The sequence below is a fragment of the Petaurus breviceps genome, unplaced genomic scaffold (assembly GCF_028583685.1).
Source record: "Petaurus breviceps papuanus isolate PSGF00001 unplaced genomic scaffold, PetGlider_PUasm1.0 91133, whole genome shotgun sequence".
Lineage (NCBI taxonomy): Eukaryota > Metazoa > Chordata > Mammalia > Diprotodontia > Petauridae > Petaurus > Petaurus breviceps.
Window position 1 is genome coordinate 83310517 of NW_027187419.1, and position 22723 is coordinate 83333239.

The 22723-nt window shown below is 39.0% G+C and overlaps 1 protein-coding gene across 1 annotated transcript in view; it reads right to left on the reverse strand.

The window, feature by feature from the left end:
* Positions 1-13857, reverse strand: part of ACVR1 (activin A receptor type 1) — a 173595-nt gene extending 159738 nt beyond the window's left edge. The window contains exon 1 of the mRNA XM_069080075.1: positions 13186-13857. The gene's annotated coding sequence lies outside the window, so the exon portion shown is untranslated. The remainder of the gene's footprint in view (positions 1-13185) is intronic.
* Positions 13858-22723: the final 8866 nt, after the last annotated feature.

Sequence of the window (22723 nt, forward strand, 5' to 3'; positions counted from 1 at the left end):
GTGTGTGTGTGTGTGTGTGTGTGTGTGTGTGTGTGTGTGTGTGTGTGAGAGAGAGAGAGAGAGAGAGAGAAAGAGTGTGTGTGCCTATGTGTGTGTGTGTAGGAGTAATAGTAATAGATTGACCAGCCCTTTTTTTAAGTGTTTTTCATAAAATCTAATAAACAATTCAAGAGCCAATTAACACCAGAGAAAAACTGTTCAATGGACTGAGAAAGTCATCAGTATTTGGTTTTACAGAAATAGACTGTCTACAGCTTCACTCAAGGCCACAATCATCAACGGGAAAGTAACACAAAACTCATAGCAATGCTACACAATCTAAGCCATTTACAAAATCCTTCCACATACAGCATATCTCATCTGAGCCTGACAATTAACCCTGTAAGGTAGAAAGCACTATTATCCCCATTGTACAGAGAAGTAAAGACCTCAAGATATTACAGCTGGTCACAATTCAGTAAATAGCCAAGGTAAGACTGGTCTTAATAATAATTTTTAAAATAACCAAATGAATGAACAAATATATGAAAATATGGTTGTGTAGATGATAAGTAAATAAATAAGTAAATTAACAAATAAATATAACTACCATTTATACACTACCTACCATGTGCCAGTCTAGCATTATACTAAGTACTTTGCAAATATGATCTCATTTCACCTTCACAACAACCCTGAAAGATACATGCTATTATAAGCCTAATTTTACAGTTGGGAAAACTGAGACTACTGAAGTTAAGAAACTTGCCCAAGGTAACACAGCTAGTAAGTGACTTTTGGCTGGATTTGACTCAGGTCTTCTTAACTATAGACCCAGTGCTCTATCAAGCAATAAGCATTAACTAAATACCAAGTGTTAAGCACTGGGTGTACAAAAAGAGGCTCTATCCACAATTCCACCAGCTTGAAGGGGTTTCTAAGTACAAAGAATGTTCTTTTCATATCACATAAGGTTGTATAAACCATAAACCCCAAGCATCAAGTACCCATTTACAGCATACTGGGGTGGGGAAGAGCAACTGGTGCAAAATCTTCTGCAGAAAAACAAATCTAGATTTGCCTTGTCACCATTAATAGTGTGATCTCCAAGGCTACATTCCAAGTATTAGCTTCTACTCTGATGCTGCCTCTCAAAAGCTGGAGTAGTACTGACAATGGGTCTGCAGAATCCAGTTCCCTATTATGAATCATTATAGTGTTCATCCTGTACTTATGGTTGGACTAGATTACTATTATTGCAGGAGACGACTCGGATCACTTCAGAAAAGCCAGCACTAGTTAGACAGAGGAAAGCTAGAGCTTTACCCTCAAAGGAAACAAGTATGGATGACACAATATTATTCAATGATCGAACATTAACTCACCCATTTCAATTTCTTCTATGGAAAAAATGCCTCCATCCCTAATGGACCATCAGCTTGAAATTTTAATGTGAGAAGGTGCAAGGCAGTCAAAACTTTTTTGTTATTGTAAGCTCATCCTCGGACAGCCCTCCCACCCCTCAAACATCAAAATTAAAATTTTAAAAATTTAATCTAATGCACACTTGGCTCCCAGACATGACTTTCAAAAGCGATTCCCTTCTACCAGACTCTAGTTTGGTAGAGAAAGTTGTCCTATAATGTGTTGTTATGTTACTAATTAAAGTTGAAAGAAGGCTTCAGGGTTTCTTTTTTTGCTTTTAAGACATGACCCAATTTGAATTATTCTTGCCCCCTCCCTTTGCCCTCCCTTATTGTGCTCTTGGCAAAATATCTCCATATTTCCAGAAAGGGTGCTCAATGCATTACAAGGCTTTCTATCCCTTGCCCCCATTCAACTCTCAAATGCAGAGCATCAGAATTTCAGGGTCAGATTCTTAATGGTTAGTTTGCATGCCAAGCTTGAAAAAAGGTGAGTAGGAATTTCTATTGTTTCAGTTTTGAGATAAAAATGATGATCAACAAAACTCCATAAGGGAATGGCAGTTTAGTTTACTAAACTGTTTACATCCACACCATCTCCCATCAAACAGATGTGAAGTTCTGTAATTTCTCCCCTTATGAAATCTCTCATATACTACTCTTCTATCTCCTCAGAAACTTCTATCACTCTGGCAAGGCCACCTTTAGCACAGACCTGAACTATTTCAATAGGTTAACAGTTGATCTCCCTGTCTTATACCTCTCCCCACTCAAATCTATGTGGTACTTAGTTGTTAAAATGATCTTCCTAAAATGTAGGTCTAACCATTTCACTCCTACAATCAATAAACTTCCAGTGGCTTCCTATTACTCCCAGGATCAAACGTAAAATTCTCAGTTTTACTTTCAAAGCCCCTCATATCCTGGGCCCTCCCTACCTCTCCAGTCTTCTTCCACCTTACTACCCCTCTCCCAACACCATGTACTAACAGTGACCTCTTAACTAAGAGCTTTCACTGGCTGCCTCCCATGCCTGGATCAAGCTTCCTTTTCATCTCTGCCTCTTAGCTTCCCTGGTCTCCTTCAAGTCTCAGCTAAAACCCCACCTTCTGCAAAAAGCTTTTCCCAAGTCCCTTTATTGCTAGTGCCTTCTCCCTACTGATCATCTCCAATTTATCATGTCTATATCTTGTTTGTTCATAGCTGTTTGAAAGTTGTCTCCCTCATTCTACCATGACTTCCCTGACACTGTTCCCATTGTACAGAGAAGTAAAGACCTCAAGATACTACAGCTGGTCATGATTCCTTGGCATCATCTTGTATCTCCAGTGCCTAGCATAGTGCCTGGCATACCTGTTGTTTTTCAGTGGTGTTCGACCCTTTATGACCCCATTTGGGGTTTTCTTAGCAAAGATACTTGAGTGGTTTGCCATTTCCTTCACCAGTGGATCCATTTTGTCAGGCAATCAGAAGTTAAGTGACTTGCCCTGGGTCACACAACTAGGAAGTGTCAAGAGGCTGAATTTGAACTCAAGTCTTCCTGACTCCTGGCCACTTCTATCCACTGAGCTTCCTCTGCATGGTATATGGTAGGTGCCTAATAAATACCCAAGAGAAAAGAATTTATATTCTTTGAAACTAAGCCTCTAGAACAGATACATACCTACATACATGCATATGTATATGAATGTGTGTGTCTATATATATAAAGAAAGTGAGAGAGAGTGTATTCTTTAGTGTACCACACAGAGTGCAAACCTACTGCAGGGCATGGGAACCTTGGGGAATGGTTAGAAAAACAAACAAAAAAATAGTACAAAGGGAAAATTTTGAATGCAAGAGCACAGATAAGGCTTCTTAGATAAAGAAGAGAGGGAAAGAATTTACACCTTTCCTAGTGAGGTACCATAAAAGCAACAACAATTTATATTTTTACACAGCTCTGCAAAGTTAAAGCTTTGAAAAACTACCTATATTAACTTGCTTGAGGTTCACAACAAATATCTTGAAATAGACAAGTATCCATTTTTATAAGAGGAGTTAAATATTTATTAATAACATACTGGGGGGGGGCATGCTGGTAAATATTTCCATCACAGATACCAACTTCTCCCCCAGCTTCCTCGGTTGGTTCTAAAGGATCCTGTTAGGCATCGAAGCAGTTAAGACCAGCAAGGAAGATTTGGCCTAATGGCTGTTAACCTTACCTTACACATCCAAGATAGGGAGCCATTAAGATGACACTTTTTCTTAAACAAGGAGGTTACTTTTAGTTGACTAGAATAAGTTTGGAGATAAGTATTTTGTAGGGACTTTGGAGGACAAGGAATGCTCTTCTCATTATAGACTGCTTTATAAGTTATATTCTTAAGTATCAAGGACCTGTACTTGCAGCATATAAAGGGGGAAAAAGCAACTTTGTTTCTATGATGAAAGAAAAAAATTTAGATCGTCTTCCAACAGTTAATACGGAGATGAGCTGTGAAGCCTATGTGACTTTCAAAATGTTCATACTTTATAGGTAGCATTTCTGTAGGCCCATGTGGGACCACTTGATCCTCAAAACAATTAAGGCTCATTAATCTCATTTTACAGGTGAGGAAACTGAGACTAAAAGAGAATGAATGATTTGATGGAATGATTTGGAATTTGAACTCAATTTTGGACTCCAAGTACAGCACTCTATCCACTGTTCATCTTTAATACACTTTCTAAAGAATCCTTCTGATGATTAAAACTTAAACAAATCTTCAAGATCTGCTTCAATAGGCCTACTAAAATCACAGCTGTCCAGACTATCAGCAATATATCATAGGAGGCCATTTGAAAATGTGTCAATAATTAAAATTAGACACTTAGGCCAGATCTAATATATTTAATTACCTTTTAACTTCAGCTGATGTGAAATTAAAACTATTTTTTAAAATGTGCAACTCTCAGATCATAATTTCATTCTAAAATAGATACAAAACTTGTGAAATGACATATACACAGGATATTTTATTATGGGGGGGAGCCACAGTATATTGGAATCTGCCACATTATATAAAGTGAATGTCATGTTACATTTATTTCACAACATTTAAAGGATTATTCCTCTGTTTAAAACAAGGAGTGAGCAAATATTCTCTTGAAAAAGGGTCTATTTAGGGGCCAACTGAACATTCCCAAATACTTTATGAGAAACCAATGGGCTGCTTTTTTTTTCTTTTTTTTTTAAGCAATTGGGGTTAAGTAACTTGCTCACGGTTACACGGCCAGGTGTTTCTGGGTGGGTGCTAAGTGTCTGAGCCCTGATTGATCTGAGGTCATCCTGACCCTGGGGCCGGTGCTCTTAGTCTCTGTGCTACCTGGCCACCCAAGGGGCTGCTTTTTTGAGAAGCCAAGAAAAAGAATGAGCAAGGTCGAATGGCAAGTACATTGATTACATTTGGAGTGTGTTGTTGAGTTGTTTTTCAGTCATGTCTTCATGACCCCATTTGGGGTTTTCTTGGCAAAGATATTGGAGTGCATTACCATTTCCTTCTCCAACTCATTTTACAGATGAGGAAACTGAGGCCAATAGGGTTAGTGACTTGCCCAGGGTCACACAGCTAGTAAGTGTCTAAGGCCAGATTTGACTATAGAAGATGAGTCTTCCTGACTCCTGCCCCAGGAAGGGGCTGCAAACTTGGATTAAGAAGACCTATATTCAATTCACAATTTTTCTAAGTGTAAGAGAGATTAACCAAATCACTCTACCTCTCTAGGCTTAAATTTTCTCATCTAATGAGAGGATTGGACTAGATGCCCTCTAAAGTATATCTATGATTCTTGAGAGAAAGAATTACATTAACATATACCAAGCTAGAGCTATTCAAATATTTATTTTGATAAAGTCAAAATATGAAGTGATCCTTATTTGTGAAATATTTTGAAATTTACAATAATCCATACAAATTTCCATCTTTATTTGAGGTTGGAATTTGCTTGAACCATTGTTTGCTTATGATCTAAACACACAATTCAACCATAATAAGCTAGTCATGATATGGTGCTTAAAGGTTAGAAAAGTGCTTTACAAATACTAACACATTTGATCCTCATTATCTCCATTTGACAGTGGAGAAAACTGAAACAGAAGGTTAAATGACTTCCCCAGGGTCACAAAGCTAGTAAGTATCTTCGACTGGCTGAACTCTATCTTCCAGACTTTAAATCTAGCACTCTAGACTAATTAGTATTAGTATGATGGCCTTTCCATGACCCCTTACTGTCTCACAAGTACGTAAGGAAAAAATAAACTATATGCACAAAGGGTGATATTTTTAAAATTGTAGCTTGATGAAGAGGAAATAATTGGGTTAAAAATGAGATTAGTGGGAAAGAAATTCCTTTCTGAGTGCTTCACAAGGACCCTACCCATTTCAGGAGCAAGTCACATGATAGTGCTGGAAATGTCCTAATTTTAAAGGATCATAGATATCCCCAAGAATGGAAGGCTTGAGACTGGCCCAATCAAAGGATTAAATACTGAAAGACAAAGAGTTGGAGGAAATCCTTTAGTAAACAGCCAAGATAAGGCCAAGATGAATCTAAATTTCAAAAGGCTGCAATTCTAACCTAAAATGACCAAAGATCAAGCAGTCTTTAATCAACAAGTAAACTCTCAGAAGGCAGGAACTGTCTTGTCATCTTCTGATCCCTTAGCAGGGTGCCTCATACAGAAGAGGCCCTAAATAAATTTGCAAGTTGAAGCCACAAAATTTAATTAAATTGAATAATTACTAAATCACCCGACTAAGATTTCTCCAAGTAAAGCCAGAGCAGATAGACATCTCCATCAGGTAACTAGATGACTCACCAGACTCCCTATCTGCCTTTGAAACTGTAACAGGTGTTCACTCGGGACCCCAAACTGTTATCAAAAATTGAACTTCTGTGATTTGTGTTCCTTACCCTCCAAGGATAAACAATTTTTTAAAAAATGGAACTCTTTGGCAACATATAATACTAATGTAGTTAGCAAAATAATTCATCTTATTAAGATGATTTTTTGATGGGAGATTAAATATGGTCAATGAAGCCTCCTGTACACAAGATGTCCTGTTTTGGGATACTTAACAGAGACCTATGGCCAACCCTACCCAAACTCCCGTCCTGCTTAGATACACCAACTCAGCAAATTTTCAACCATTCTACTAATTTAAGTCACCTGACAATTCAAGTAGAACCCAAATAGACAGCCACATAAATGGCTCCCTTCCTAGTTTCAGTTAATCAGACCCCTCTTCTGATATTTTTGGCTGCACTACAATTCAAGAAATAGCTGATGATGAAGCAGTCTTGAAGGTATAGTAAAGCTCTTCTTAAGTCACCTTAATCTGATTTAAAGGGACCAGCAAAGACCCTTTTTCCAGAAGAGCATCAGGGTGAGGGCCTAAGAAAGACAATCTTGGAGGATACTATAAAGCCCACACAAAAACTTCTCTCATTCCAATGAATGAATGTGCATAATTACAAATTAGCCCCACTCAAGATTCAATAACATCAACTACTTTCTAAAATGTAAACTCCAGGGACTCTTCCTTAGAACTCATCCTAGGATATGGCTTACTCATGCATAACCTCAAAAAGAAAAGGGTTCAAATTCAATTTTGTTTGGTTTCAATAACCTGCTACCAGTCCTTCAGGGATTTTCTTCCAAGCATCTGTTAATCTCAAGATATGTACTATAGTTCTTTTTTTTATTAAATATATTTAGATTAGTGTTTTCCACAAAGGATCATTAGTTTAAAGCTGAAAGGGATCTCAAAGGCATCTAATCCAATCTTCTCTCTCTTTTTTTTTTTCTGAAAAGGAACCTAAGGCCAAAAGATTGAACCATTTGCCCAAGGTTCTAAGTGTCAGAAGCAGGTTTTGAACCCAAGTATAAACTACCAGTCCAGACCACCTTCCACTGTACCATTCCTTTCCAAGCACACACAGTTAATATGTAGCTGATAAATGTTTGTCAAATTACTTTGAAAATAGCAATACCAAAAAAAAAACCTAGTGAATACACAGGTTTAGACTATCCAATTCAATGCACCAGCAGCTGCAATTTGATGATATACTAAATTAAAGGAAGAGATCCAAAAACCTGCATCCTTCAAAACCATCCATGAAAGCTTTTCAAAGGACCTTCCAGGCCTCCAATCCTCAACAGTTTCCTCCACTTTTCACTGCCAACTTTTTTTTCCCTCTAAGACAGATTTTTCTCAGTGTCCACCCACCCTCTCTACTAATCATCCCAATTTTTTCCCAGCTTCAAACCTTCTAACCACATGCCATCCTTCCTGTCATTTTGTTTCCACTTCCTCAATAAGATTTTTTTTAAGTTAAAAAAGAGGTCTAATAACTTTCAATAACCCAAGCTGGAAAAAAAAAGTCCCAGTTTTATTTGGAAAAGCATCTCTATAACTATATAAGCATGGTGGCAAGTCAATGGTTCTTTCTCTGCCTTTCTAGAAAAAAAAAAGCCAGCAAATCACACACATGCTGTAGGTACCAGGGTCCCAAGTAAATGATCTTGCAGTCCTGTATGTTTCTCTTCTTTCTCCCCCATCTCCATTATACAGTCCTCAGAACATTTCCAATATTATAGAGTACTACAAGCAACCACAGATGTATGCTCTGAGAAATGAAAATAAAGGTGTTCCAAGTTCTATCCGCCATAGGCACTTTAAATGTAATGAGTTTTAATTGCAAACTGTTTGGAATGCTATGTTAAAGTTTATACAGCTTTGCAGCTTTCTAACTGTATAAAACTTCAAATTGCCAGGGATACAGTATATTGACTCAGTCCTTATTATGTGCATGTACTGTACTGTTTGAGTTAGGGAATAGAAAAATATGCTAACATGTTTACCCAGACCCCAAGGGGGTGGCAGGACCCAAAAAACTCCAAACCTGTGCTACAGAGTAGATGGTCAAATTCCAAAATGAATGATTTTGATAATAAATACTATAGGAATTCAAAGAAGGAAGAAGGATCAATGAAAGTTGTAAAAGTCAGCCCCAGAGGCCTTCTGGAAAAGGGGGGAAAAGAGTAGAATTGGGATGGCTGAGGAAGGGATTACTCCATTCCAGCATATAGATAGGTGCAAGGCTTGAACAGTTGAACAGGGAATAGTTGTTGTTGAGTGTTTTCAGTAGTGCCCAACTGTCTATGAACCCATTTGGGGTTTTCTTGGCAAACATACTAGAGTGGTGTGCCATTCTCCAACTCATTATACAGATGAGGAAACTCTTGCCCAGAGTCACACAGCTAGTAAGTATCTAAGGAATACTAGTTCCCAAGGTTAATTCTTACCCCATGTCACAACCAAAAATTTGAGCTTCTGGAGATTTAGCTACTAAATTCGGCATGATTTACCCCACGCATACCAAGCTAAATTCTTCAGAAAGTTTCACCTGTATAAGACCACAAACAATCTCAAAGCTAATTTTTGTTGTTCTTATTGTCAATATTAATTTTGATAATTATTATCTCCATTTTACAGTTGAGGAAACTGGAGCAAATAGAGATTAAGTGACTTGCCGAGGGTCACACAGCTAGTGTATCTGAGGTAGAATTTGATTCATCTCACTGTCTGAAAAGGACTACAGGTTTTGTTTCTTTTATTTTTTTCTTGTTTGTAAATGCTAAGCAACACTGAAAACAAAGCTAGAAAAAATGTCATGAAGAAATACGTAAGTTTTTGAGTTTATGAGTTTAAAGCTTCTAAAAAAATTTGAATCAAACTTGCTCCTTCTAGGGTTATTAAGACATTGTCCAGAATACACAGAGCTTGTATGTGTGTGTGTGTGTGTGTGTGTGTGTGAGAGAGAGAGAGAGAGAGAGAGAGAGAGAGGATTTGAACTCAAGTCTTCCTGATTCCAAGGTTCAGCACAAAATCTACTATGACACCAAAGTTATAAAGCATCATTCACACTGACAAAAATCAAATCCAAATTTAGAAAGCAAACAAATTAAACTACCCTGAAGGACAATGTGAAATACTGGTCAGATATTGAAACTAGAAATTTAAACAAATGAAAAGTCATGACTCCAGGAAAACAATATGCTCATGGTTCAATTAAGAATCTTTGAACATATAAATAATCTCACATTTGCAGGGCTGCCCACTGTAGCAGAGAATATTATACAACTGTGAAAGACATTGGGGATTGACAAAGTGTTTGGACTTTTATAGGAAAAGGAAATTACTGTCTCTTTAATTGCTCAATATGGTGGGGAAAGTACAACCCCAAAAGCCTTTCTTCTTAAGGACAAGATTTGCCATAATATTGAAATGATACGAAATTAGCTAAAAAACTCTAACTCCTGTTCCACCAGGGTCATTCATGCTTTGATTCTTGTAGGGTATAGACATACACCAAATATCTAAGCACTTAAGGTCAGCTGTGTCCAACTTTTCACAACCCCAGTGGGATTTTCTTGGCAAAGATGATAAAGTGGTTTGCCGTTTCCTTCTCCAGCTCATTTTACAGATGAAGAAACTGAGGCAAACAGAGTTAAGTGACTTGCCCAGGCTCACACAACTAGTGTCTAAGGCCAGAGCTGAACTCAGGAAGATAAGCCTTCCTGACTACAGACTCTGTACTCTATTCGCTGTATCACCTAGCTCTCCGGTAAGAGCAGAACCTGGCCCAATCTCAAGGAAAGAAGTAAACTCTTCCAGAAAGTCTTCAATTTATGACTTCTGGGAACTGGCCTTAGCTACAGAAAGAAATACAAAGTTTTCACTCCAGGAGTTCAAAGAAACCATTTTGTACCCGGAAACCTAATTCAAAATATTAATTTCCAGGAATAAAGACACTCTGCCCAATACTTGCTTTAAAAAAAAAAAAAACTCTGAGACTGATTCCAATTAAAACGTCTGATGGCTTCATTTCATGGCCTTGTTGGTCTGATTCTGTCAAAGTTTTACCAAATGATTTAAAACAGTGGTGTTGCATTCCCAAAGATGTTGTTCAGCATCGGGTTAAACTACTTTTTAAATTAGTATTTGAGAGTTCTTTGATCCATTATACACTACAAAGAGTTGCCAGTAAGATCCTGGGTATTTACATTGGGTACCTCTGAATGTTACAATTCATATTTTTGAGGAAGTGCACTCTACTATACCCATGTTACTATTTTGGAAGCTATATTGTTATAGGGGAAGGGAATGTAGGGCAAAAGTAAAACAGCCAGAATCAAATTTTGTTTCATCCTTATAATGAATCGCTTTAAATGGTGAGCTGGAGGCCTCCTACAAAATTACCAAGTAATTTGTATCAAAAGTCTTCTACTTATTAGCAGCCCAGCTAATCAAGTACAGTTTTGATGAAATCATTAAGGTATGGCATACAGACCTGTTCAAGGACAAAATCTAGGATGGAAGAATTCACCAGCAGACTAGGCATACGGAGTTTGAGCGCCCAAATATCTACTATATGGAGGTCTTCATTCTGTCTTTGCCTGATGACCTTGAATACCTATATCATTTTTAATAGTCACCTCTAACTGATCTAATCCCACAAGTTTGGGACTATCTCCTTGTCACAGAAGTTGCTTTAATTTGAACTAGGGTAAAAATAAGCATTCACTCTATCATTTTACAGACCACCAAAGATGGTGGTAATCAATTAACAAGCATTTATTAATCATCTAATATATGGCAGGCAATAAGGAGAAGAACCAAAAAAGTGCATAAAAATATTGTATTAAATTGTATTGTAAAAAATATGTATTAAAATGCAATCAAAAGTTGTTGTTTTTTTTTCCCTCCTTGAGGGCCAGGACTGAATCGCTTGTAAATTTGGTATCTCTAGTGTCTAGCACAAAATGAACCACAGTCCAACACACTGCTTAATGTTTGTTGAATGAACAAAAAATCCCAATTGTAGGGGTATCTAATAACTTCTCTAAACAAGGGATCTTCCCACTCCCAACCTAATTCTAACATCAATTCATGTCCTAGATGTTTTAAATTAGAAAGCTAACTAGGCCTCCCTACAGATTACATAAACTACCCATTTCAACTGGTAAATGTTTTAAAATAATTGCCAAAGATCACAATTCTCAGTCTTCCCACTATCAACAAACACTTCCTCTAACTATATTTGGTGGTACAGAAAAAGACCATGTGTGGCCCAAATCTAAGAACCAAAGGTCTCTTTGTCTTGTGATCAGTACTGAGTATTCACAGCTTTTAAATACTACCCCCCCCCCCAAACAACCAAAGGACATGTAAAGGTAACTATTAATTCCTACATTTTGGTGTAAAATGAGCTTTTGATTCTCAAGTGTAAAGTAAAACAAATTTAATCATTAAAAAAAAGCTAGCAGGCTTCTAGAGTTCTCCTGACACAGGATTATAAATTGGATTCCACCCCCTAATTTTACAAATGAGTAAACTTGAGACCCAGAAAGGTTACATAACTCAAGACCATATAAGTAGCAAAGTGATGGACAGGACTTGAACACTGGTCTAGGATTCTAAATTCAATGTCCTTTCCATTGCCCTTCATTGTCGCACCCTTTTCATTTCATCTGGGCCTCTCCACTCTGGGCACTCCACCTGGACTGGTCTGTGCCAGAACACAACACATTTCCATTTAAGGTTTTCCATTTCAAATCACCCCAACCTTGACCCCTTCCTATTCAAGAATACTGAGAGGGAAGAGGAGAGAGTACAGTAGAGGCAAAACTTCCTAGGTTTCTTGTTAGAACTACTTTGCTGTGTTTCAATTAATGGGACAGTTTTTATAAAAGTCAGGGGTAACATTTCAATGATGTTCAGGAGGCCAATGAAAATATATTATTTTGTCCTTTATACTGCTTCAAAGAACCAAATTAATGACTATGTTCAACAATAACTGTTTTCTGTTAAATATTATAATGGATATCCATTCATAAGTACCACCTTCCTCTAAAGCAATGGGTTTCACACACCCCCAACCCTCCCCCCCAAAAAAGTCGGGGAGAGGGGAGTTGATTTGCACACCGAAGAAATATTTGGCTCCACCAGAAGAGAGTTAAATTAGTCTAGAAGCCGACGGAAGTTCCTGGATCTACCAGTCCCAAGTCAAAGATATATCTCTTAAGTGAGCCCAAGGTTTTCTCCTTACTGTTATGGTTACAATGTTGAAGGAAGGGTTTTAAACTTGGCAAAGTAACATGCAACATCTGTAACCACATTTGCCTTCTGGGGATCAGAAGATGAATCCCACATTCCTGGCTTTGAAGCTTTTAAAACTGCAGATAGGAGGAACTGGAGGGAGGGAGGGAGTTGAGCAGAGTTTATTGGCTCTGTCTCTCCAGCAGAAAATTCCTCCTGGAAGAGACTGATATTTCAGGGGTGGGGGCAGATTCACCGCTCGTTTTTACTACACAGAGAACAGAGCCAGAAAGGTGTGCGCTTTGCATACACGTCCGGGCTCCGTCTACAAGTCGCAGTCACACACTGAGGCCCCTCAACAAGGAGGGGAAAGCAAAACAACCATTCCACTCTGGGTCTCTTTCTCTCTGCTTTTCCCTATACCCCCAGCAGCAGTTCAGCTTTCACCCAAGCAACACAAGCTCTATTTCCGAGCTCTGCACTGTGAGCGTATCAGGCTTTGGGAAGGGAAGAGAGAATGAAGGGGGGCGAAGCATACACCCACCCTTATTGCCACAGTGTGCCTCGCTTTTCCCTCACACCGCCACCCCGCCACCCCACCCCCCGGCCCAGATCCATCACCTCCCAGCCCCTGCTGGTCATTCGCTCCTCACCTCTGGATCCTGGAGTAAGGTGTAGGTGAGGCGGAGTGCCGCAGCCCAGCCTGGCGGTTCGGGCGGACCGACAGTCAGGCAGCCCCCGGGGGTGGTGCGGGGCGGGGCGGGGCGGTACAGCCGGCGAGCCCCGGAACTCTCCCTGGGTAAAGGACTAGGGGCTAGCCGCCCATGGAGCGGCGGCGGCTGCTGCAATGGAGCTTTGCGCAGGGCCAATACTCTCGGAGCCAGGGGCTTTCCCAGCCCTTAACCCGACATCTCTTGCCAAGAAGCAAGCTTGCAGCAGCCACTAGAAGGTGGAGGGTGGGGTGGGGGTTGTTTGAGGAGGAGGGGAGAAGAGCAATGGGCGGGGAGGGGGAGGAGGAAGAGGAGGAAGAAGAGCTGCAGGAATAAACTTCCAGAGGTGCAGAGGCACAGGCGGGATGGGAGGAAGAAGAAGGAAAGCCAAGAGACCGGAGCTAAGTGGAAGGAGTCAGTCTGCGAGTGGAGGCGAAAGAGATGGCTACAAAAAGAAGAAAACTTCCCCCCGCGAGCTGGAGCAGGAGGAGGAGGTGGAGGAGGCGGTTGCAAAGAGCAGGAGCAGGAGCAGCAGCAGGAGGAGGAGGAGAAGAAGGAGGAGGAGGAGGAAGTGGCAGTGGAGAGCTCCGCCAATGAGTGTCTGGAGCTGTGATTAACCAGGCAGCAACACATCATTTCCTCCCGGCTCGGATCCAGGGAGCCGGGAGAGGGGAAGGGCGGCGGGGCGGAGCCGTCTCCCGCGCCCTCTACGGGGAGCCGGGCCCGGCAGCGGGGACGGTGATGGAGCCCAGCTCCAGCTCTGCGCGGCTGCGCCGCCCCCCGGCCACAGGAGACGGTCTGGTCCGGCCAGACGAGACAGGAGTGGGAGAGCGCGCTGCCTCCCTGGCGGCTTCCTCTTGTTATGGGGCGAAGGCGGCCTGGGAAAGGTGCAGGGAATGGTGGTTTTTGGTTTTTTTTTTCTCTTTGCTGGGAAAGAGCAGCGAGCTGCAGTTGGCCTGGAGGTGGGCAGAGTCTGGACAGCTCCGGGGAGGGGGGCTGCGGCGGGCCTGGGTCTGGCCAACTCGCACCTTGGGAGCTTAATTATATTGTATCCCTAGCCCTATTTCCTGGTTTCTTGGTTGGGCTGGCTGTTGCCTGGGAAGAAATACCAGGGTTCTAATCCTGGTCATTTAGAAGTAAATTCAAATTCCCCTTTTGCACTTCCTTTATGCCTTGGTTTAATGCTAAACTATGGGGTCTCCACGTAGGGGTCATCACTGGTAGCATTAAAAACCACATAGTCCACCCACTACCTACCTAGCTCCTCTGTACTAGGCTCACTGCAGATACACTGAGGGTGGTGAAGGCACGAACTTAGAAAAATTTATAACATTTGATTTAAGTGCTTAGACGCACATTTGCACCTGAGTTCAGGAAACATGTACCTACCATATGAAGGCATTGTACTAATCTTGGAGACACCAAGGCCCTATTCTCCTGGAGTTTGCAATAGGAAGAGGGAAGGAAGGAGGAGAGTTATATACAAATAACTGATACCAGTGAAGGAGTTAAGTGCAAAATGGGGAGGTCCAGGCAAAGAGCTAAGAGAAATTCGAGGAAAGAAAGATCACTTTCATCTGGAGGAGGGTGTGGTCATGAAGAATGTTCCTTGGAAGTTGTACATAGATGATCAAAAAGTATTTTTTATATATCCAGGAAGTCTTAGGAAAGGTTTTAAACTGCACTAAGACTTTTGGGACATGATATATATACGTTAATATAGCATTAGTAATGAAATAATAATAACCAACTTTTATAAAGCACTTATTATGTGCCAAACATTGTACAATCATTATCTCATATATTTAAACTCATTTACGTATTTTCCAAAAAATGGATGTTTACTATTTCTTTTTTAAAAAACCTTTTTTTTGTTCTTTGAATATCTTGTGTTTGTAATTGTTAAGTTCACTGTAAAAAAAAAAAGAAAAACTATTAAATATTGTGGAGTACTGATGAATGCTTAGGAATCATTAAGCCTTCCACCCTCCCATTTCTGAGCTTATAGTATGAACAAGTATGGATAATACACAGGGACACAAAAGACTAATCCAATGCATGATTTTGCTATATATTTTTTATTCTATATAGGCTTGTTCAGGGCAACTAGGTGGCACAGTAGATGGGGAGGAGGGATGGGATGGGGGGTGACTAGAGTTAAGAAGACCAGAGTTCAAATCTAGCCTCAGATACTTACTAGTTTGTATGGCCTTGAGCAAGTCATTTAACCCTGTTTGCTTCAGTTTCCTCATCTGTAAGAAGAGCTGGAGAAAGAAATGGCAAACCCCTCCAGTATCTTTGCCAACAAAACTCCAATTGGGATCATGAAGAGTCAGACATAACTGAAACAACTTATCAACAACAACAAAGGCTTGTTTATTCAGCAAACATTTATTGGTCTACTATGGTAAGAGTCACATCTGACTAGGAAACAGGTGAACTGGATCCTGAGTCCCAGCTCTGGCACTATCTAGCTGAGGGAAAGGGAACAAGTCACTTTCCCTAGGCAAGGTAGAGCAACTGTAGGAAATCAGCCCATCCAGGTGCAATATAGGGACAGCTGCAATGAGAGGGACTTTTAAATACATTTTATAAGTAAACATTTTTAATTCAAGGAAATTTTCTCCATGTCACATAAATATTTTATGGTATTGAGTCATATATATTCCAGCAAGGACCCAAAGCATCAGGTGAACATGGGGAGAATTTTCAAATTTTGCTAACATCAAATACTTGTCTTGGTTGTGTACTTGACATCTTACAATCTCAGTTTCCTCTTCACAATTGTGCGTCACAAATTGTTACTCAATCTGAATCGAGCACTTCCTGTAGCAAGGTATACCCCAGTTTGCCAATCAATCAACATGTTTATTAAGCCATTACTGTTTGCCAAGTATGCTACTAAATGCTGGGAATACAAAGAAAAAAGAATGAATGAATGAATGAACCCTATCATCAACAAATTTCCATTGCTAGTGGGAGACAATGTGCAAATATTTAGCTTTCTATGGACATATACAGAGCATATAGAAAATAATCTTTGAGGCCTACACCCTAGAAACTCAGGGGACAATGAAAGGGTCACCTCTTCATCAAATATAAGGGGGTAATAGTGAGTAAAGGAATATAGTAGGGAAAGGCACCTGAGAGATTGTGAGATAAAAGAAAACTTTTGGTGAATGGTCTCACTTTTTTTCAGGTAAGAGTGTGTTGATACATCCAACAGGTTACAAAACTGTACATATCCTTTGACTGAGAAACACCATTACTAGATCTGTATTACACAGAGATAAAAGAAAAGGGGAAAGGGCCTATATGCACAAAAATATTTATAGCCATCTCTTTGTGTTGGCAAAAAATTAGAAATTGGGGGGACATCCATTAATTGGGGAATGGCTGAACAAATTGTGATATATGCTTGTGATGGAATATTATGATGCTATAAGAAATGAGCAGGATGATTTCAGAAAAGCCTGGAAATTCTTATATGAACTCATGGAAGGTGGAGTGAGCAGAACCAGAACATTGTACACAGTAAGAACAATATTGTAAAAATAATCAACTGTGAAAGGCTTAGCAACTCAGATCAAGACAATTCCAAAGGATCCTTAAGGAAAAATGCTATTCATCTCCAGAGAGAAAACTGATGAACTCTGAGTGCAGATTGAAATATACTTTTTTCAAAGGAAAAGGACCCACATGTGCAAAAATATTTATAGCAGCTCTTTTTGTGGTGGCCAAGAATTGGAAATTGAGGGGATGCCCATCAATTGGGGAGTGGCTAAACAAGTTGTGTTATATGAATGTAATGGAATACTATTGTTCCATAAGAAATGATGAGCAAGCTTTCTTCAGAAAGACCTGGAAAGACTTCCATGAACTGATGTTAAGTGAACTGAGAAGAACCAAGGAAACATTTAACACAGTAACAGCAACATTGTATGACGGCTGACTTTTTTAGACTTAGCTCTTCTCAGCAATGCAATGATCTAAGGCAATTCCAAAGGACTTGTGATGGAAAATGCTATCCACATCCAGAGAAAGAACTATGGAGTCTGAATGCAGATCAAAGCATACTATTTTCTCTTTTTTTTTTTTATTTTTTACTTTTTTCTTTCTTGTGGTTTTTCCCTTTTGTTCCGATCCGTCTTTCATAACATGACTAATGTGGAAACTTGTTAAATGAGATTGTATATGTATAGCTTATATCAGATTGCTTATTATTTGGGGGAAAGGATGAGTGGAAGGATGAAGGAAATTCAGAACTCAAAATTTTATAAAATAGAATTATAAAAAGGGTTGAAAATGATAAATAAATTATTGGACACAAAAAGAAATATACTTTTTCCAATTTGTTTATGTTTCTTTTGTGTGTGGGGGGGGTTGCATGACTTTACATAATTAATTGATATGTTGCTTGTCAAGGAGTCAGGAAGGATAAAAGGGATGGAGAGAATTTGGAACTCAAATTTTTTTAAATGAATGTTAAATGTTTAATATAATAGGGAAATATTTAATGAAATAAAATATATTTTTAAAAAAGAATGGGTTGAGGTCCTCAAGACTGAGAAGAAAGTAGGATATTGACTCAAATAGGGAGGAGTAGAATAATGTCCTAGCTACAGTGAAGGCCCAGTTGAGATTGGGTAATAAATAATGTAGTGGGGTAATAAGCACAGCTTCATATTTTCCTCTAACTCAGTTCAATGGCATATGAAGAGGAGCAAAGGAGATGGATGATAGGAGTAATCCAGGGGTGGTTTTAGCTAAGTATTATCAGCAATAAAACAAGGGTGGCAGTGTAAGACATTTGAGAGTAGAGAATACTGTTGAATTGGTCCATAAAGATAGGGAACAGAGTATAGTCAGGGTAGACATGATGAACTGGAAAAGAACTGGGATGGAGGAAATAAAAGCTACAGTGATGACGATTATAGTCAGGTAGGTGGCATAGTGAACAGAATTCCTGGCCTGGAGTAAGGAAGACTTGAGTTCAAATCCAGCCTCAGACACTTACTTGCTGTGTGACCCTGGACAAGTCACTTAACCTCTGTTTGCCTCTTTCCTCATTGCTAAAATGGAGACGATAGTACCTACCTCCCAAGATTGTTGTGAGAATCAAATAAGATAGTAATTATAAAAGCACTTAGCACAGTGCCTGGCACATAGTAAATGCTATGTAAATCTTAGCTATTATTATTATCATGAAGAAAAAGATTAGGAATCATAAGGCATAGGGAAATATGGAGTGATAAAAGATTATGATCAGATAAAGGAATTTATAGTTCATGAATATGGAAATAGAATACTTGTGATGGTACAATCAAGAATATGACCACTTCTGAATATATCTGAGGTGGAGTAGAGGAGTAGATAATGTAAACTGATTTCAACTCTTCCCTAACTGATTCTCTATTGCATCTATGACAGGGATAATTCTAAATCATCTTTTCTCTCAAACCTCCCACAGCAACCTCCACTCTCTCAGATAAGGACCTTGCTTCAAATTTCCCTCCAAAAAATCAAAGCTAAACAACAGTCTATTGTTCCCCCCTCATCTCACATTTCCCTGATCTTCTCCCCACCCTACCCCGAACTATTTCCTCCTTTCTTCCAACCTCTATTGAAGAGGTGACTCTTCTCGCAAAGACCAATCTTCTCAGTATATACACCTGATCCCATTCCTGGGAATTTCCTCCAGCATATTGCCTCTATTATCCTACCTTCCCTGTTTCTCTAATCTTTAATCTCTATCTACTAATTCCTTCCCAACTGCCTACAAACACCCAAATTTTCAGCGTCCTTAAGTAACCCTTATTAGATCCTATTCATTGAACTATCTTTTTATTAAAAATACACAGAAGAGAAAAAATAGAACAGAAGGAAAACCAATGAGAATCACAAACAAGTAGGCAATTTTGAAAGTTCTAAGTTGAATTTATTATATATTTAAAAGAAAAGTAAGCTGTACTATAACAGAGATCCACAATTTCATGTAAAACCTTATTCTGCTATGATCTGTATAAGGAAATGTCCACTTGGTGTTTAAGCTAAGAAATTAATAAATTTTTAAAACTAAAATCTCCCTTGAAAATTATTTACATTATCTACCTCACAGGGACAGTTAGGTGGTGATATGGATAGAGTCTAGGGTCTGGAGTCAGGAAAACTCATCTTCCTGAATTCAAAACTTGCCTCGAATATTTACCAGCTGTGACCCTGGGCAAGTCACAACCCTGTTTGCCTGTTTCCTCATCTATTAAATGAGCTGGGGGAGGAAGGGCAAACTATTGCAATATCTTTTTCAAGAAAATCCTTAGTGGGGTCACAAAGAGTTGAACACAGCTAAAAATTATTGAAGTTAATATGAAGTCATAAGGTAGTTGGCAATCTCACCTGACATTGTATATTTTGTCATGGGTCTCCTTGTCTCAAGTCTCTCTCTACTCCATTTCTTCCTAAACACAGATGCCAAAATGATTTTGCTAAAACACAGGTCTGACTATATCACCTTCCTCCCAAACTCAATAAACTCTAGTGGCACCCTATTACCTCCAAGATCAAATATAAATTTCTTTGACATTTAAAGCTCTATTTTACTGGGCCTCTTCTTTCTAGTCTTCTTATAAATTATTTCCCTCAAAACATTGTTCAGCCATATTATTCTATTTTTCTGTTCTACAGAAGTGAAACTCCATCACCCATCTTTGCACTGATTGTCCCCCATGCTTGAAATGCTCTCCTTACCTCTGCCTCCTATAATACATGCCTTCCTTTAAGACTCAGAACAAAAACCTCCTTCTACAGGAAACTTTTTCTAGATATCCTTCCCTTTCAATATCTTCCTCTCTTTGGTTACCTTTTTATCTCCTTTACATGTAATTTGAATGAATGAATGAATGAACACACACACACAGAGTTCCCCCTTTACAAATGTTAGCTTTTTGAAAGCAAGAACTGTTTTCCTTCTCCCTCCCCCACCATTTTTTTTTTTTTGGCATCCCCAGCAGTGACACAGTTCATAGCACACAGAAGACCTTAACAAGTACTTACTGATTGATTGATTGATTGGTAAATGGAAAGGTGATAAACTAAATGATCACAAAGGATTTTTCCAATCTGGGCATCATATGAAGGTAAAGGGCAGTTAGGTGGCTCAGTGGATAGTGTCCCAAGCATGGACTCAGAAAAAAAAAATTTGAGTTCAAGTTGAACCTCAGACACTAGTTGTATGACCCTGGACAAGTCAGTCAACACTGTTTTGCTCAGTTTCCTCATCTGTAAAATGAGCTGGAGAAGGAAATGGAAAACTACTCTGATATCTTTGCCAGGAAAACAATGAATAAGGTCATGAAGAATCAGACACAACTGAAATGACTGAACAATAACAAAAACAAATAAAGGTAAAAGGAAACCTATGTAATTACATAGGGCACTAGGAGATATTTTAAAGAGCTAAGAGGCCTGGTCTTTGTACTTCAGGAATTAGGAAAACCATACATTCATAAGAAGTTAAAAATATTATTTCAAGGCACCACTGAAGCAAATGGAAGATAATTTGCTACTGATTATATCCAGAAGCACTCAGAAATGCAAAATAAGGGAGAAATTAATGGGTTGATATTAATTTGAGAAGATTCCATTCACATGTTAAGGACAGAAGAGGTGAATGCAGAGTTGAGGCAGAGATTTGGATGACAAGCTATGGAAATTTCCAATTCTAAGTAGGTCTAGGTGAAGCAAAGTTGTCAAATATACAGATATTCTCAAATTCACAGAAATTGAACAATTAAATTCAACAAGCATTAAGAACTCACTATGTTTTACTAATAAATAGGTGGTCAAAGGATATGAAAAGACTATTTTCCAAAGAAAAATTTGCAAGCTATGATCAACTATCATTAATAAGAGAAATATAAATTAAAACAATTACCTGGTTTCACCTCTCACCTACCAGATCAGAAAAAAAAAGTTATAAATATTGGAGAAGATGAGAAGGTAAGGCATAGTGGCATATTCTTGGTGGAGCTATGGATGGCTTCAGCCATTCTAGAAAATCATTTTGGAATGATACTAAAAAAAAAAAAAAACAAACCCACTAACTTGTCCACAACCCTTCACCCAAGGATACCTACTGGGTACAAGGAGGTCATTTATATCAGCCCTTTTTTATATTAGCAAAGAATTGGAAGGAAAGCAAGTACCTACTAATTGGGAGTGAATCTAGTGTGGTATGTGGGGATAATGGAATATTATTGTGTCCTAAGATACAACAAATTCAGAAAACTTGGGAAGATGTGAACTAATGCAGAATGAGGCAGGTGAAATGTCGGGAGAACAATTTCCAGGATAGTCTCCGTTGAAAAGGAAAACAACATTAAAAGACTTTAGAACTCTGGTCAATAAATACAATGACCAATCTTGACTTCAGAATTCTGACACAGAAGCATGCCTTCCACCTCACCTCAGTCTGGTCAGTCAGCCCATAAACATTTATTAAATGCCCGCTATGTGATAGGCTCTGTACTAAGCCCTGGGAGGTACTGAGAAAAACCTGGAGAAAAACAAAACAAAACAAAACAAAACACAACTACAATAGTCCCTGCCCTCAAGGAGAATACATTTTAATGCAGAGAAGATATGTAAATAGCTAGTGGCTTACCGGATATACTGAATACACAGTGTAAAAGGAAGGTAATCTAGGAAGGAAGAGACTAGAAGTGGGGAAGGGGAAAGGAGGAAAAGGTGTAATCTGAGCTGAGTTTTGGAGGAAATCAGAGAAGTCTAGAGGAAGTGGGTGGGGGGAGGGGGAGGGAATTCCAGGTACCTGTAACAACAGTCAGGATAAAAGACAGGAGGTTATGTCTGAGGAACAAAAAGAAGGCTATTGTAAATGGACCTCTTGGGACCAAGGAAAGTATAAAAAGAGTGGAAAGATTGGAAGGCACCAAATTGGGAAGAACTTTGAATATCAAGCAAAAGGCTTTGTATTTGATATTGGAGATGATAAGAAAACATTGGAGCTCATTGGAAGAAGGTGGTAATGTGTGTGTGTGTGTGTGTGTGTGTGTGTGTGTGTGTGTGTGTGTGAGAGAGAGAGAGAGAGAGAGAGAGAGAGAGATCCAAACTTCAGAAAAATCTGAGCAACTGAGGGGGGTATTTATTGGAGACAGTAAAGACTTGAGACTGGGACACCAGGAAGAAAGCTTTTGCCATTATTGCTGTTTATAAACTCTCGGGATCCTTATCCCAATTCCAATTTAACCTTAGTCATGGTCCTGCTGGCTGCATTTCTGCATTAGGTTTCTGGGGGGGAACCTTGGTGTGTTTGTGCAATTCTTTTCTAATCTTATCAATTTAAGCCCTTATTCTAGTGTTTTCTCACTACAATCAATTTTTAGTTACAGTTAACTATATCTAGATAGATAGAAACAGATAGATAGATAGATAGATAGATAGATAGATAGATAGATAGATAGAT